This window comes from Schistocerca serialis, chromosome 5 (assembly GCF_023864345.2).
Source record: "Schistocerca serialis cubense isolate TAMUIC-IGC-003099 chromosome 5, iqSchSeri2.2, whole genome shotgun sequence".
NCBI lineage: Eukaryota > Metazoa > Arthropoda > Insecta > Orthoptera > Acrididae > Schistocerca > Schistocerca serialis.
In genome coordinates, this window is record NC_064642.1 from 111,156,355 (window position 1) to 111,173,477 (window position 17,123).

Genomic DNA, 17,123 nt, shown 5'->3' on the forward strand with positions numbered 1-17,123 from the left:
AATGAAATTATTTTCCAAGAATCTACATTGTGTTCCTGAGAGTGATCACGGAAGTGTGAATTCTAAGAAGTTGAAGTGAAACTTGGAACCGCTTGTAAAGTGGAAACGCTGCCGACGTGCTGCCCTGAGCTCATGGAATCCAGCAGACAGTGGCTACTGATCGGGCCTCTACGAGGGTGGATCCTGCAAAGGAAGCTAATGTGAACGGTTTAGGTGCACCCTAATAAATGAACATATACAAAACAGAATCTGTAGCACTAAAGGAGTATGAATAGTCGAGTAATTGGTTGAGGTTTTTTTTTTTAATTGTAGTTTTGTAGTGGGAGACAATAATGGTGGTAGTTGCATTTTTGTAGATTGAGCACTTTTTTTTAATATTTATAAGTACCAGAATCAATTCACACATATTTATTACTATCAACAAGCATATGACCGTTTGTCCTTTGGTAGCTTTCTAGATAACAGGCTGTAATGTGAATAATGGGCTGCTATTCTTCCACGACCTTGAGACACCTCGTTAAAAGGGTGCCCTTCGGGGTTCAAGTGGTAATAAAGGGCGAAGGGTGGACACACCGCGCATTAATGTCCGCTAATTGCTGTCTGGATCGTTTTGATCAGATAATACATTCGACGTAAAGTTTAATACCTGAAATTAACAATCGTTCTCGTCTTTTCAAGAGCTTTTCGAATACCGTTAATAAAAGTGGATCGATCCTCTTAAAAAACTATACCTAATTCAATGTCTTTGTTGTCACGACACTTAAGAGTATTACCCGTTACAGCATTACATATTCCTCTGGCTACTATAATTTCCCGAAAACCTCGTATCAGTATCTTGAACCGTTGACGGAATGAAAGGGATGTAAGGGTAATGTTTTACGTCATCCACCTTGCAGAGAGAGGAGAAAGCCGCAGCGTAGTTCATTTAGCCGCCTTGTACTACTCTGTTTCTCTTTATATATGTATCTATCATTTACCTCCCCCTTGCTAAACAGGTAATGCGATAATATGACCATTTGATTTTGGAAAAGACTATCTTCTCCGAAGAAAACTTTCACCGGCTGGCTGAACAGAAGTTCACAACTAGTTGTTCTAGTAACAATTTATTCTACTCCAGCACTTTCTACTTACGTGGATTTTGGTTTAATACTTAACATAGTGCTATCACTCACATAACGTACGAAATGAAAAGAGGTACCACATGATTCTAACAGTCCAGAACAAGAAGTAAATTTCCACTCTACTGCGAAGTGTGCACCGATATGAAACTTCTTGGCAGATTAAAACTGTGTGTCGGACCGAGACTCTAACTCGGGACCCTTGTCTTTCGGGGGCAGGTTGTCTACCATCCCTTTTTTTTATTATTATTCGTTATTGTTTGTTGTATGTGGTCGGACGTCACATGACATCCATTGAAGTTCGTTGCTGATTTTTTCACTCAGTTTTTTTTTTAAATTTATTTATTTATTACAGATGCGAGCCAGCTCTCTGACCGAACATGCTGAGCTACCGTGCTGTCTGCCAGCTGAGCTACCGAAGCACGACTCACGACCCGTCCACACAGCTTTAATTCTTACAGTACCTCGTCTCCTACCATCCAAACTTCACAGAAGCTCTCCTGCACACATTGCAGAACTAGCGCTCCTGGAAGAAAGGATATTGCGGAGACATGGCTTAGCCACAGCCTGGGGGATGTTTCGAGAGTGAAATTTCCACTCTACAGCGAAGTGTGCGCTGCTATGAAACTTACTGGCATATTAAAACTTTGTGCCGAAACGAAACTCGAACTCAGGACCTTTGCATTTCGCGGGAAAGCGCTCTACCAGAGCATTCGAGTCTCGGTACGGCGCGCAGTTTTAACCTACCAGGATGTTTCAGTCCAGAACAGATTTAGAAATTAATTAATACGGTCGCCAGGCCAATTGGACACTGCCTGTCCACTATCTGATCAATGATGCGGACAGCGATGAATACGTAACCTTCTGGCTGTACGTGTGTCAATAGAAGGTTGATACATGTTTCTGAAAACACAATACGTTACGAAATAATTTCAGGTAAAGAAAGAAATTATCTTACGTCCATGATAACCAGATATGGTAATATGCGAACGGATAAAAAAATGGCTCTGTGCACTATGCGACTTATCTTCTGAGGTCATCATTCACCTAGAACTTAGAACTAATTAAACCTAACTAACCTAAGGACATCACACACATCCATGCCCGAGGCAGGATTCGAACCTGCGACCGTAGCGGTCGCTCGGCTCCAGACTGTAGCGCCTAGAGCTGCAAGGCCACTCCGGCCGGCGCGAAAGGATATTCAACTCGTTGTTGACGACTGACTAAAGATAAAGTTACAATTAAATCAATACCATTAGCTGCTGACGGGCGTTGATATACATCAATGGGGACAGTTAAAAATGTATGCCCCGACCGGAACTCGAATCGGGGATATCCTGCTTACATGGCAGACGCTCTATCCATCTGAGCCACCGTGGGAACAGAGAACAGTGCGACTGCAGGGGTTTATCGCTGGCACGCTCCCCGTGAGACCCACATTCTCAGCTTATAGTCCACACACTACATTCGTAGTGCCCCTGCCATTATACCCGTTACTCGCGGTGGACAATCCACCGAGTCCCGTAAGAGTTCAGACAAATCGTGTGCATCTGCACTGAAGAAGGTCATCAGCCGGTTAGACTTAAACGACATGAAGATGGCATCTGTTCTTTCGGACACGTTCAAAAGAACAGATGCCATCTTCATATGACTAGAGATAGTTAGTTCCCTTGTTCCGACAGTAATTTATGTAAACTCAGATTCACATTTATTTACGTGCACTATATTATTGGACATGGCAAGCTTTGAACAGAGTGTAAGTGCTATGAAAATTTTCTGTACCAAACAAGCAATTGTGGGCTTTCAACAGACTGACAACGCCGAAATACTAACCGAGCCAGTATACAATAGCATTATTGCAATAGAAAAATATATGAAATACGTTAATTTCATTTATTCTTTTCTATGATTCGAAATTTCCACAATTACTTTAATGTTAAGTTACTTTGATTTTCTTTGTGTTCACTCAATTGGCAGGAATCACACTGTTAGCTTCATGAGGCTACATTATTAATTACTTTCAATTTTCTTTCTAGCAAACAAACAAAATTGACAATTACAGACTTTCATTACTTTTCTTATGGTATTTAAACGGCACTCGAGAATGTAATAGGTGGAAAGGAAAAACACTCTAAGTAGGTGACAATTATTGAGGATATTGGCAATATCAAGTAACTACAGTCTTTACGTACAATGCGTATCATTGAAATAATGCCTCCAAAGTTTCTAATGTGAACGAAAATAAAACAACCATAGAGCTCGTCCCAGACATTAAGGCGCCGTCTTCGTTGTCGTCTACAGTGCTCCCATTGCTCCACGTAATATTGCGGGCACACCTTGATTCGCAATGACCGATTATGGGGCTGGAACTTGATGCCATTGGATCCCCTTGCATCTGCCCACACTCGTCATGCTGTTGGTGCCGCACCTCACATAGGGTGACAGTGCAAGCCTCTTTGGTATCTTCACTTTTGCGTCTCACAAACAAGTCAAGTCCACCGCGCACTACGTTCTGACGTCACAGTCGCGTGCACGGATACTGTCCCTACATTAGCCTTTACCACAGTGTAATACATGCATTCACGACAGTCTCTGGTGCACAAGTTGTTACCATTTCACAGCTGAAGCGACACTAGCGCGCCAGGCGGTGAGAAAGTACTCAGTCACATGCATCGTAAACATAATCTTTGTTTTTGTCATTTTCAACTTAATTAACGAAATAGTTGTTACACTTTTGCCGGCCGGGGTGTCCGAGCGGTTCTAGGCGCTGCAGTCTGGAACCGCGCGACCGCTACTGTCGCAGGTTCGAGTCCTGCCTCGGGCATGGATGTGTGTGATGTCCTTAGGTTAGTTAGGTTTAAGTAGTTCTAAGTTCTAGGTGACTGATGAGCTCAGAAGTTATGTCCCATAGTGCTCAGAGCCATTTGAACCACTTTTTACACTTTTGCGTTCCGTGGGTCAGTAAATTACCAAGAGACATGAATTACCGTGAAATACTTGGAAAATCAACCGAATGACACTAATTCAATGATATAAGCTTGAGACCTGATACCGAGGAAGGCAGATTGGGTTACGATTGTGGACGGGGCCGTAATCGGTTACTGTTGGTTAGTTTATTTTTCAATCATGTACACTTTACTTGGAAACAACAACAAAAAAAAGTGACAGTAAATTAAGAAGTGTCCCACGGCTGAAGGCCTCAATGAAAACAAATTCAAAACTATTTCTCAGCTGAAGGCCCCAATTGCGATATTTTAAAAACTGTTTCACGGCTGAAGGCCTGAATAGCAATCTCTTAAGACCCAGTTAAACTACTTCAACTTGCAGTTACAGTTATTAAAATATTCTTAAAATAACAGTCATCGAACTCTCACTGCTAGAATACAATTTACTAATTACAATTTTAGGGCAAGTAACACTCACGGCTGAAGGCCTTAATGACAACAAATTAAAACTACTTCTCGGCTAAAGGCACCAATATAAATAATTTAAAAACTGTTTCACGGCTGAAGACCTGAATTGCAATCTTTTAAGAATCAGTTAATTTCTTCAACTTGCTATTACAGTTATTAAAATATTTTTAAAGAACAGTCATCAAAATCGCACTGCTAGAATACAATTGTCTCATTAAAATTTTAATACAAGCAACACGCACAGCTGAAGGCTCTAATGACAACAAATCCAAACTACTTCCCGGTTGAAGGCCCCAATAGTAATAATTTAAAACTGTTTCACGGGTGAAGGCCTGAGCCGCAGACGTTGCTCCAGGGATCGAACAGGGAAAGTCCCTGAAAACTTCGCAAGCGATGAAACAGGCAGCTAAGACTTGCATTGACTTGACGAGATGGTAACTCCGACAAGTGGGAGTTTAAACGCATAACCAATAATCACTTGCCAATTCTACCTAACGTCCAATGATCAATGCAACGATAGAATAATTCACCCAACCTGGAACCGGCAGTCAGCACTACGTCTTCAGCATCTGGAAGCAGAAAGGAATCACTACTACCAGAGTAGGAAAAAAAAACCACCCAGCCCACAAATGACGGAAGCTGTCGAACTACACGCCTTACCAGACAGCAGCGGCAAGACGAGGAAAGGTACTCTGCCGTAACACACAATAAACTCCAGGGCAGGTAACTGGGATGTTAGCGGCCACTAGGCGGGAAAAATGCCACTGGTTCAACTTCACGAATAATAGCACATAGAATGCAACAATTAAAAATACAGAGTTTAAGGAAGGCTAATTAGGTTCACCTTCCCCAAACGCTCCACTCCCTGCTCCTCGTCTTGGCGACACTCTGAGCAGCAGCACGCAAGTAAATGGTGAGATCTCACAATGGTGGAGGTTTCACTACTTGAATTAAGGTCCACTCAACTTAAACTTCCTGGGTCCGGTTGAGAACGAGGTTGTACCCCTCGCGACTACAGCCCTTCCATCCGGCAGTGCATGCATGCCGCCAGCGGTCCCTGCGTGTCCTCCCCGCTGTGTGGACCTGGCTGCTCGTCCGTCTCCAACCGAACTGCCGACTCACACGACACCGAAACACCACAACGTCGCCCCATCGATAGCAACACCGTTACTAGATATCGAAAACCGCCTCTGCTGTCACCAGCGGACAGACAACGCTTGCAAACGGAGTGGCGCCAATGAACAAAAGAAGAAGATGACAACCGTAACTATACCAGCTAAACGTTGCCAACCTAGCAACGGCACCAACGCCAGCCGCAGCACGGCTCAAAGCTACTGCTTATTGCTGAAAAATGCGCTGTGAGCCGTGGCGCCATAGAATAAACAGACTGTTCTGCTTGGCGCCACTGGCTCAGGTGTAGTATCGTCTATCCATTTTGCTAGCCCATTGCCTGTATCTATGAGGAAGAGTTTATATCCGTGGGTTGTGTCCCTAGAATGGCTTTGCTTCCCGATATACTTACGGCGTTCGCTGGCCCGAGAGAGAAGCACGTAGTTTGGGAATTGGCAGTAGCGTCGCAACAAGAGGTGGTCACGAGGTCCCAGGGACTGAAGCCACGAGTTGCGCAAGGAGGGCCCGCGCTGAGCAAAGATACCGGCGCGCTGCAATGGGGTCGACTACAAACAGCAGGTTGACATCTCGTTGGTTGGTTGGCAACATTAGTATCGGACGATCGCTCGTGACCTGGCTGCCCTCTTCTACCTGGCTTTCATTCGCACCAGTCAGTAACCACTACGGCGCACCGTGGGTCCATGGAAGTGGTTGCTGATAAAGGAAGGTAATATTCTGTAATCCTCGTGGTGATTTGTTAAGATTGTCTGCCTGCCCTCCTTATTATTTTCTGGTTTGTACCCGACCCTCAAAATTTTACTCTGTCAGCTCTTTGGTCGTAAATATAGGCAGTTGTACTGTACCAAGACACTAGTTGTCGTTTAAAAATCAAGCCCATTATTATATGGTCTTTTATTTCTGGTTTGTGCCCGATCATTAATGTTCTTATTTATCAGCTCTTAGTCCTAAATGCAGCAGGAACAGCTGTGTTAAGGCACAGCTTGTTGTTCAACAAAAGACGGACCTTGTGGTTACATTTAGCTATTAACCGGTTCAATTCTTTGATTGTAATTGCATCTCTCAGTCATTAGTTATAAGCTGAACACTCTATTGTACTGAGCTGTTCGTTTCTTTGTTTTAAAGACAGGGTCATTATTGGTGTATTTTAGTTGGTCTTGTGGTTCCGCGGAGTGAATTTTCTTCTAATAAGTGTTCACAAGTAATGTTTTAAGACGTTCCTTCAGAGCGGTCTTAATAACTGACAATCAGTTTAACTTTGAAAATATTAACAGCCAACTGTCACCAGGGCTTTAGTCAAAATAAAATTGTCAGAATGGTCGGACTGGGCTCCAGTCTCACCTTGGTTGCCGATTGAAATTAAGAGGTTTGTTGCTTTGAAGTAAGCCTTCTCATTGTCATATTGTTTGCTAATCTGTTTAACCTTTAAGCACAGGTGCGCACCTTAACCCCGAACCTTTCGACATACAACTTTCATATTAAAATTTAACTCATCTATTTTGAGTAACTGAATCACTCTTGTCACCAATGGTGATTATATAGTTTTCATGTGTTGCAGAAGGGCGTTTAATAAGACAGACTGTGTACAGCCCGATAGTAAACAGCGCTGTTTCACCCGATAAAGGGGCGAGCTGCAGGTCCGGCCGTCTTGTAATCATTGTCATACTGTTTGCTGTTTTGCAATACAGCACTTCAGATTTCTTTTTCAAAGATTAAAAGCTTATTCAACTTAAGGTTTAAGGTCAAAAGAATATTCGAAATTTGTTCATTTTGTTAAAGAAATTTTATGCTTAAATGCTTCGATTACCTGTAAAACACAGTTTATATATTGTTAAATAAACAGTTTGTGTGAAAAGAAAGTTACATTGGTGGGTCCTCCCTTCTACATTTTCCTTATTTCCAGTAAGTACCACGTATCACACTGCGGGCTTTCAAACAATAAAAATAAAAATGAAATGATGCTGGTGCGTTGGCCCTCAACTACGTATCCTCCAACTCAAAGTTGCAATTGTACAAGTTTTGGATGGTTTCGTTGTCTAGGGCCTCAGATACATAGTTGCCTCATCACAGGCCAAATACTGCTGAGTCTACAGTATACAATAAGAATACACACATGAATCGAATGGTCGAAGGTATCTGTCACTAGGTAATTGCGAATTATGAATGTAGCATATATATTTGTAAATGAAAGATTGCTATTAAATAAAATCTGCAGGTACTATCTTATCGACTTTAAATGATGAGTACGATAGTAGAAGTACTTTTGAGAATGTGGTATATTGCTGCAAAACACTTATTGGTGTCGATGATCCAGCAATTAAATAAAATATAAGTTGAATAACAGGGAAACAATAGATTCCTACTGCACGTAATTAGTTATGTTCAACAACATAGCTCACGAGGTATTCACTTCTAAACGTCCACTACGTCTTCACTGCAGAAGCCACGGAAATCACACAACAGCACAGATCGGCACTCCAAAATATTTCTACCCTCCGCGACCACGCGCAAACTGCTCCACTGTCCAAGTCTTTCCGCCGACTGTGCGTCAGCCGCGATGAACTGTCCGCATAAAGCTTTCACTCCCGTGTCCTGTGCCGTGTCGTCCAGCACGCTGCCCTGTTCCGAACTCCCAGTGTCCTCTCTCGAAACGATTCTCTCCTCCCACTTCCATCCAGTCTCCCCATTCATGAATGCTGTGATTGGGTAGAGCGCTCCCGCTGTTTCTTCAAGCCAAAGAACAATCACAAACATAATGAAACACTTTCTAAATACTCGATTTACATTTGAATAACTTGAAATTAAATAAATATTCCCATGACTGGACCATAAAAACGCTTTAACACACACTATTAAATACTTATTAAATAAACATATATCAAAGGAATAGCAACAAAGGGTAGGCCATTAGCCTAATGTCTCTCTGTATATATCGGATATAAACAAAGACATAGGTGAATAAATATATTTATGAGCATGCTGCTACCGTTTTTTCGTGTAACTGTGGAGTACTTATGGCCTGACGCGATCGATAGTAATCGGCCAATTTGACCTCCAATAACTCATGTACTATTCAAGTTACACGCCCGTAATTTATACCAATTTAGGTTTACACTGATAGCTTTCTTTAATAAACGGCCACAACGCCCATATAGTACTAGGGACAGAAAGTTGGCTGAAACCAGACGTAAACAGTAATGAAATCCTAAACTCAGATTGGAATGTATACCGCAGAGACAGGCTGGACTGTGAAGGGGGAGGCGTGATTATAGCGATAAGAAGTGCAATAGTATCGAAGGAAATTGACGGAGATACGAAATGTGAAATGATTTGGGTGAAGGTCACGGTTAAAGCAGGCTCAGACATGGTAATTGGATGTCTCTATAGGCCCCCTGGCTCAGCAGCTGTTGTGGCTGCGCACCTGAAGGATAATTTGGAGCCGGCCGCGGTGGTCTAGCGGTTCTAGGCGCTCAGTCCGGAACCGCGCGACTGCTACGGTCGCAGGTTCGAATCCTGCCTCGGGCATGGATGTGTGTGATGTCCTTAGGTTAGTTAGGTTTAAGTAGTTCTAAGTTCTAGGGGGCTGATGACCTCAGATGTTAAGTCCCATAGTGCTCAGAGCCATTTTTTTGATAATTTGGAAAATATTTCGAGTAGATTTCCCCACCATGTTATAGTTATGGGTGGAGATTTTAATTTGCCGGATATAGACTGGGAGACTCAAACGTTCATAACGGGTGGCAGGGACAAAGAATCCAGTGAAATTTTTTTAAGGGCTTTGTCTGGAAACTACCTTGAGCAGTTAAACAGAGAACCGACTCGTGGCGATAACATATTAGACCTTCTGGTGACAAACAGACCCGAACTATTTGAAACAGTTAACGCAGAACAGGGAATCAGTGATAATAAAGCGGTTACGGCATCGATGATTTCAGCCGTAAATAGAAATAATAAAAAAGGTAGGAAGATCTTTCTGTTTAGCAAAAGTGTCAAAAAGCAGATTACAGAGTACCTGATGGCTCAACACAAAAGTTTTGTTTCAAGTACAGATAGTGTTGAGGATCAGTGGACAAAGTTTAAAACCATCGTACAATATGCGTTAGATGAGTATGTGCCAAGCAAGATCGTAAGAGATGGAAAAGAGCCACCGTGGTACAACAACCGAGTTAGAAAACTGCTGCGGAAGCAAAGGGAACTTCACAGTAAACATAAACATAGCCAAAGCCTTGCAGACAAACGAAAATTACGCGAAGCGAAATGTAGTGTGAGGGGGGCTATGCGAGAGGCGTTCAATGAATTCGAAAGTAAAGTTCTATGTACTGACTTGGCAGAAAATCCTAAGAAATTTTGGTCTTATGTCAAAGCGGTAGGTGGATCAAAACAAAATGTCCAGACACTCTGTGACCAAAATGGTACTGAAACAGAGGATGACAGACTAAAGGCCGAAATACTAAATGTCTTTTTCCAAAGCTGTTTCACAGAGGAAGACTGCACTGTAGTTCCTTCTCTAGATTGTCGCACAGATGACAAAATGGTAGATATCGAAATAGACGACAAAGGGATAGAGAAACAATTAAAATCGCTCAAAAGAGGAAAGGCCGCTGGACCTGATGGGATACCAGTTCGATTTTACACAGAGTACGCGAAGGAACTTTCCCCCCTTCTTGCAGCGGTGTACCGTAGGTCTCTAGAAGTGCGTAGCGTTCCAAAGGATTGGAAAAGGGCACAGGTCATCCCCGTTTTCAAGAAGGGACGTTGAACAGATGTGCAGAACTATAGACCTATATCTCTAACGTCGATCAGTTGTAGAATTTTGGAACACGTATTATGTTCGAGTATAATGACTTTTCTGGAGACTAGAAATCTACTCTGTAGCAATCAGACGGTCGTGAAACCCAGCTCGCACTATTCGTCCACGAGACTCAGAGGGCCATAGACACGGGTTCACAGGTAGATGCCGTGTTTCTTGACTTCCGCAAGGCGTTCGATACAGTTCCCCACAGTCGTTTAATGAACAAAGTAAGAGCATATGGACTATCAGACCAATTGTGTGATTGGATTGAGAAGTTCCTAGATAACAGAACGCAGCATGTCATTCTCAATGGAGAGAAGTCTTCCGAAGTAAGAGTGATTTCAGGTGTGCCGCAGGGGAGTGTCATAGGACCGTTGCTATTCACAATATACATTACTGACCTTGTGGATGACATCGGAAGTTCATTGAGGATTTTTACAGATGATGCTGTGGTGTATCGAGAGGTTGTAACAATGGAAAATTGTACAGAAATGCAGGAGGATCTGCAGCGAATTGACGCATGGTGCAGGGAATGGCAATTGAATCTCAATGTAGACAAGTGTAATGTGCTGCGAATACATAGAAAGATAGATCCCTTATCATTTAGCTACAAAATAGCAGGTCAGCAACTGGAAGCAGTTAATTCCATAAATTATCTGGGAGTACGCATTAAGAGTGATTTAAAATGGAATGATGATATAAAGTTGATCGTCGGTAAAGCAGATGCCAGACTGAGATTCATTGGAAGGATCCTAAGGAAATGCAATCCGAAAACAAAGGAAGTAGGTTACAGTACACTTTTTCGCCCACTGCTTGAATACTGCTCAGCAGTGTGGGATCCGTACCAGATAGGGTTGATAGAAGAGACAGAGAAGATTCAACGGAGAGCAGAGCGTTTCGTTACAGGATCATTTAGTAATCGCGAAAGCGTTACGGAGATGATAGATAAACTCCAGTGGAAGACTCTGCAGGAGAGACGCTCAGTAGCTCGGTACGGGCTTTTGTTAAAGTTTCGAGAATATACCTTCACCGAAGAGTCAAGCAGTATATTGCTCCCTCCTACGTATATCTCGCGAAGAGACCATGAGGATAAAATCAGAGAGATTAGAGCCCACACAGAAGCATACCAACAATCCTTCTTTCCACGAACAATACGAGACTGGAACAGAAGGGAGAACCGATAGAGGTACTCAGGGTACCCTCCGCCACACACCGTCAGGTGGATGTAGATGTACACATGTCGATCGACGAAATCGGAAGAAGCGTTTAAATTTTGGAAATTCGTTGCTGGGTGTTACGTGTATAATTTACTGTCAGATACTAAACTTTAAACTAATAAAGATATTGAAAAACTTACTACACCATCAGAATCGTCGTGCAAATAATAGTAATGCACATGTTTCTTTTGAGGTACTGGGTATTAGAAGTACCGGTGTGTACAGCAATCTGGACCACCACCTCTGAAGGTCTCGCTGTACGGTGGTACAACATGCAATGTGTAATTTTCATGAGCAATAAAAAGGGCGGAAATGATGTTTATGTTGATCTCTATTCCAATTTTCTGTACAGGTTCCGGAATTCTCGGAACCGAGGTGATGCAAAACTTTTTTTGTTGTGTGTAGTTCAAAATGTGTAACTATTTGATGGAGATACGGACTTTGAAAAGTGACCATTCATATTTAAAATCGTACCACGATGATTCAAAAGGTAATTTGTCCTTCACGCTTTGCATATAAAGGGCTCCTATTATAATTTGAAGTTATAATTTAAAAGAAATAACGATCTGACAGACCTTTGCCGTGTAATCTGTGTTTCCTAAGTGAAAGCATACTTGATTTAGCTTCCAGAAAGCAACAGAAACAGTAATTGTAATACCTGTTGCAAGTATCAATAACTGGATCATAAAAAAAGACTTAATCGGCCATATCTTCCAACCAGCAATATCAGTCACAAAGAAAGCTTACGAGCTTATGTTCCTGACGTTTCGGAAATGATACAAAGAATAATGGCCCCTTTTGTTAGTTTCTTCGTCGTCACAAAATTTTCGGAATGTCGTATGCTTAGAAGATCTTTGATGTGACAAGCCTTATGACACAAGTAAATAAGTGCCTCGCTGTATGGAAAACACAGCACAGTTACGGAACACAATAGGCAAGAATATTTACACCAATCTTCAATCTTTTTTCAAGATATTTATACTCTAATCACATGGCTGGCGCGATTCCGATAGGGAAGTCAGCTTACGAAACTATAAAGAACTTTCTAACTTTCAAAACAACCGCTGAATGACTTCCCGAAACATGGAGACTACTAGTACAGCTTGGCACCACAAGGAGCGCTGAATAACGTGCCACAGCTTTTCTATATATTCTGTGTCTCTTTGTCTAATACGTGTAGCCACGACTCTCTCTGGTGCGAAAGTTGATACCATTTCATAGTTGGAGCGACACCAGCGCCCCAAGCGGTGAGAAAGCAGTCAGTCAAATGCTTTGTAAGCATAATTTTTTTTGTAATTATTTTCTTCTTAATGAACGAAAAATGTGAGAACCGTTTCGTTAATTAAATAGAAAATAATTAAAAACAAACGTTATTTTCGTTAATTAAATAGAAAATAATTAAAAACAAACGTTATGCTTACGACACGGGTGACTGACTGCTTTCTCACCGCTTGGAGCGCTAGTGTCGCTCCAACTGTGAAACGGTAACAATTTTCGCGCCAGAGAGAGTCGTGGCTACTTGTACTAGACTGAGTAAAGACTTCTTTCCCTAACGGCATTGACCTAGAGTAAATACATCATAATACAAAATAGTTCGTATGGGCTACAGCACATACCACATTTCAGTTAACACGTATTTTCCACTGATTTACAAAAGAAACAAGTACATCAAATTTACAGATAATAATAATTCTAGCTAGCATGTCTGTATTACAATGCCATCTCTCTCTCTCTCTCTCTCTCTCTCTGTCACACACACACACACACTCACACACACACACACACAGGCACGCACTGAAGCATTCGATGTCCACTTTTCTCCAATGATCGTCGTTCCGTGCAGTTCCATCCTTGGAAAATTCACTTTTATTTTTATTAAGTGTACGGTTTAATGTGCTGTACCCCTGTTAGAACAACCCGATATTACTAATTAATTTCCCGAGTGTTTATTCTACCACTGCAATAGCACTCGTACTCCGCTACGAGGCAGCACCAACAGCTGCTACCACCACTGCCGGGGCAATCCAAATGAAAATGAGAGGCTACAAACGATGTGGGACGCAATATTCAGTGCGTTCGCATGGGGGGAAAAAAAAGGAGCTACACGCAGAACTCCACAATTATTTTCGCACAAAACGAAAGGCGGCGTAGAATGTGTGTATATAGGTGTCGGGGCAGGGAGCGGGCCTGCCCGGCGCGGAACGAATAATCGACCGCGCACACTGCTCATCAGTGGCATTAGCGGCGCGTATTCAATTCGAGCGACAAATCCCCATTTTGCGTGGCTCGTAGTGACATGCAAATTAGAGGGTGGGCCCGGCGCCAGCTGCCTGCGGAATCTATTTATCCCCCACCATTACGGTCCGGTCCGGACTGATGACGTGGCGGCGGCCGGCGGTCGCTAATGCCATGAAAACGCGCTGCCGTGCGCGTCCTTAACCAGCGGTATGACGGCGCGAAATGATCATTGGTGGTGCGTCTGCGTTGGGCGCGGCCTGTCCAATCGGCATATGATCTCTGTCGAAATCGAAATTCCGGTTGGCTACCACTTAGACAACCGTCACTTCGGTCTCCACCGACCTGTTTTGATGTCCCGTAAATCTCGTCGATATTCTTCTTGCGGTATCCTCCCTATTATTATTGGTGCTCTAAACAGTTACAACGGCTATCCAGAATGTAACAGACGTTTTGGTCATCGCGGCGGCGGCCGGGGCTACAGTCGCTATCTTGGTGCCATTACGTTCATACACTCAATACGCGTCCATCGTGGTAGCGTGTGATCTCTGTGTCTCTACCCCTCTGCTTTCTATGAATCCTTCAAATGTGTGCTGAAATAGAAAATCTCGCCAGTTACAAGGTGGTTCTGTGATTGGCTTTTTGTTGGTAAAAAACTGCAAACCAGTTGAAATTTATGGCGACCTCAGTGGTATGTAGCGAACAGCATTAATGCCTGAAAGCCGAGTGATGCAGTGGTGGATTGATTTTAAATATAGCCGTACCAATGATCAGGATGAGGACCGCAGTGGTAAGGCCTAGCCTTGTGACTGAAGAACTGGCGATGAAACTCAACGACAAAAATCGTGAAAATCGCCATTTCACGACTACGTAACTTTGGCAACATTTTCCTCAAATTGCACGGAGTTCGGTGCGTGAAACTGTGGCGGAGAAGCTCGTTTACCACAAGTTTTGGGCTAGGTGGGTACCAAGAATCCTAACGAAAGACCACAAAGAGCAGACTGGCTGCAGCACTGATCTTCCTCGAAGATTACGAGATAAATGGTCACAAAGTGATCGATCGTACCGTAACTGGGGACGAAACTTGAGGGACGTATGTCAATAATTGTGAAACAAAACGGCGGTCGATGGAATAGGGACACACAAATTCTCCCAAGAAACCAAGATGGTGCCTGCAAACGCTGTCAGAAAGGAAGATCGTGGCTTCTGTGCTTGGGATTTTACGGGAGTGATGCTCGGTGATTTCCTTGAACGTGGCACAACAGTTAACATTGGTATTGTCAAACACCGATGAAATTAATGCAGGTTATACAAAACAAGAGTCGGAGAACGCTTTCTATTTTCACGACGACGCACGTCTGCACACTGCCAATTGTACCCCAGAGCTCTTACCGGCTTTTGAATGGGAGGTGTTTGATCATCCATCACATAGCCCGGAATTGGTGTCGAGCGACTAACACCTCTTTCCAGCAACGAAGACATAGCTCACTACACAACACTTTGATACTGACGCCGGTATAAATCAGTGGTTTCAATCACTGGCAGTTTTCTACAGAGACGGTGTTAAAAAACTTGTGCCACTGTATGATAAATGCCTCAGTCTGAATGGCGATTACGTAGGAAAATAATTTAAGAGAGTACCTTTAAAATGTGTATAGTAAAACTTTAGTTTCTGCATATTTTCTATTATTTATTTCAAAACGTATGTAACTTCCTGCACAGCCTAATTATTAAGAAAAAAACACAGTTGTTTTTCTTATTACAGAAGTTTGTTCGTCCAGGTCACATAAAAATGTGCAATGATTACCAGTTTCAGAGAAATTAAATCACCATCTTCAGCTCATTGACCCTGTAAAAATTTTTTTGTACAAATCGTCTGAAGACGGCCATTTAATTTCGCCGAAATTAGTAAACATTTTGCGTTTTGATGCGATCTGGGCGAATAAACTTCTGTAATAAGAAGAATAGCTGTGTTTAGATTCTGAGATCGCCTCCAATACAGCTGAAAATGTCAGGGTTCATCATAGTTATTAAGGAGTAACACCACTGTAACGTCCTAAAAATAGTCTCTCTTGATTTTTTTTTCGGAAGGAAAGGTGATAGAGGAGTAATACTTAGAGTAGTTACTGAGCGTATTTTTAAGCATATTACAAAAAAAATTATCGAAAATATTACAAAATTACGACATTGCAGCAATACTCCCGAGGCATGTTGAATTTGAGGCGATCTGAGGCACGTACTGTAACTGGTGAAAATTTGAACCCGGAAAAAAATTAAAAATTTGCTTGAGTGTAGTTAGTGAACATAGGGGATTTTAGAAATGTTGATTTTTTGTAATTAGCGAGTTCAATTTTCACCAAAAAATTACAGTCATTTGTTAATAAATATTGTTTGAATTAACTAATAGAAAAACCTCTATGTGGTTCACTTTGAAATGTTATTTCAAAGCTGCGGTTAAATATTCAAATAGAGATATTGAAAATTGGAGTTACGTTCCACGCCGTTGTGAAATATCAAATTCCGAGAAAAACACGTTTCAAGATGTGAAATGTGTTTCAGACATGACCAAATAAAAAAAATTCTACTTTTAGAAAAGGCACACCGTTAGTCTACTAACCCAGGAATGGCCTTTCGCACAGATACCGTGCGATCGAAGTCACATCCGCTACTTTATCATAGAACGATTGAAATATCACTCGTAGCAATTCCATGAACCAACAAATCTTTACAGTAGCGCGTAGTCCTACTCCAAACAAGCGCGTTGCTAGGACAATTCGTCGGTTGATTTCGTATGCGTTCAGCATAAACTTACTACAGGGTGACAGTTACTGAACTACATGAAATAAAATCGACATAACTTCTGAACGGTTTGCGTTAGGACGTTCAAACTGCACGGTTGACCGTAGGGCATGATGGGAATTAGTACGCGCATGTGCGTTTGGTTTAGCGACGAAGCCCACTTTCATCTGGAAGGGTTCGTCAATAAGCAAAACTGTTGCATTTGGGGCACTGAGAACCCGCATTTCCCGATCGAAAAGTCTCTTCACCCTCAACGGGTTACTGTGTAGCGTGCAACGTCCGGTCACGGAGTAATAAGTACGATATGACATGGTGGCTACCGAACGGTACGTGAAGGTTTTGGAAAATTATTTCATCCCCATTATCCAGAGTGCCCCTTAGTTCGAAAAAAAAAATGTGGTTCATCCAAGACAGCACTCAA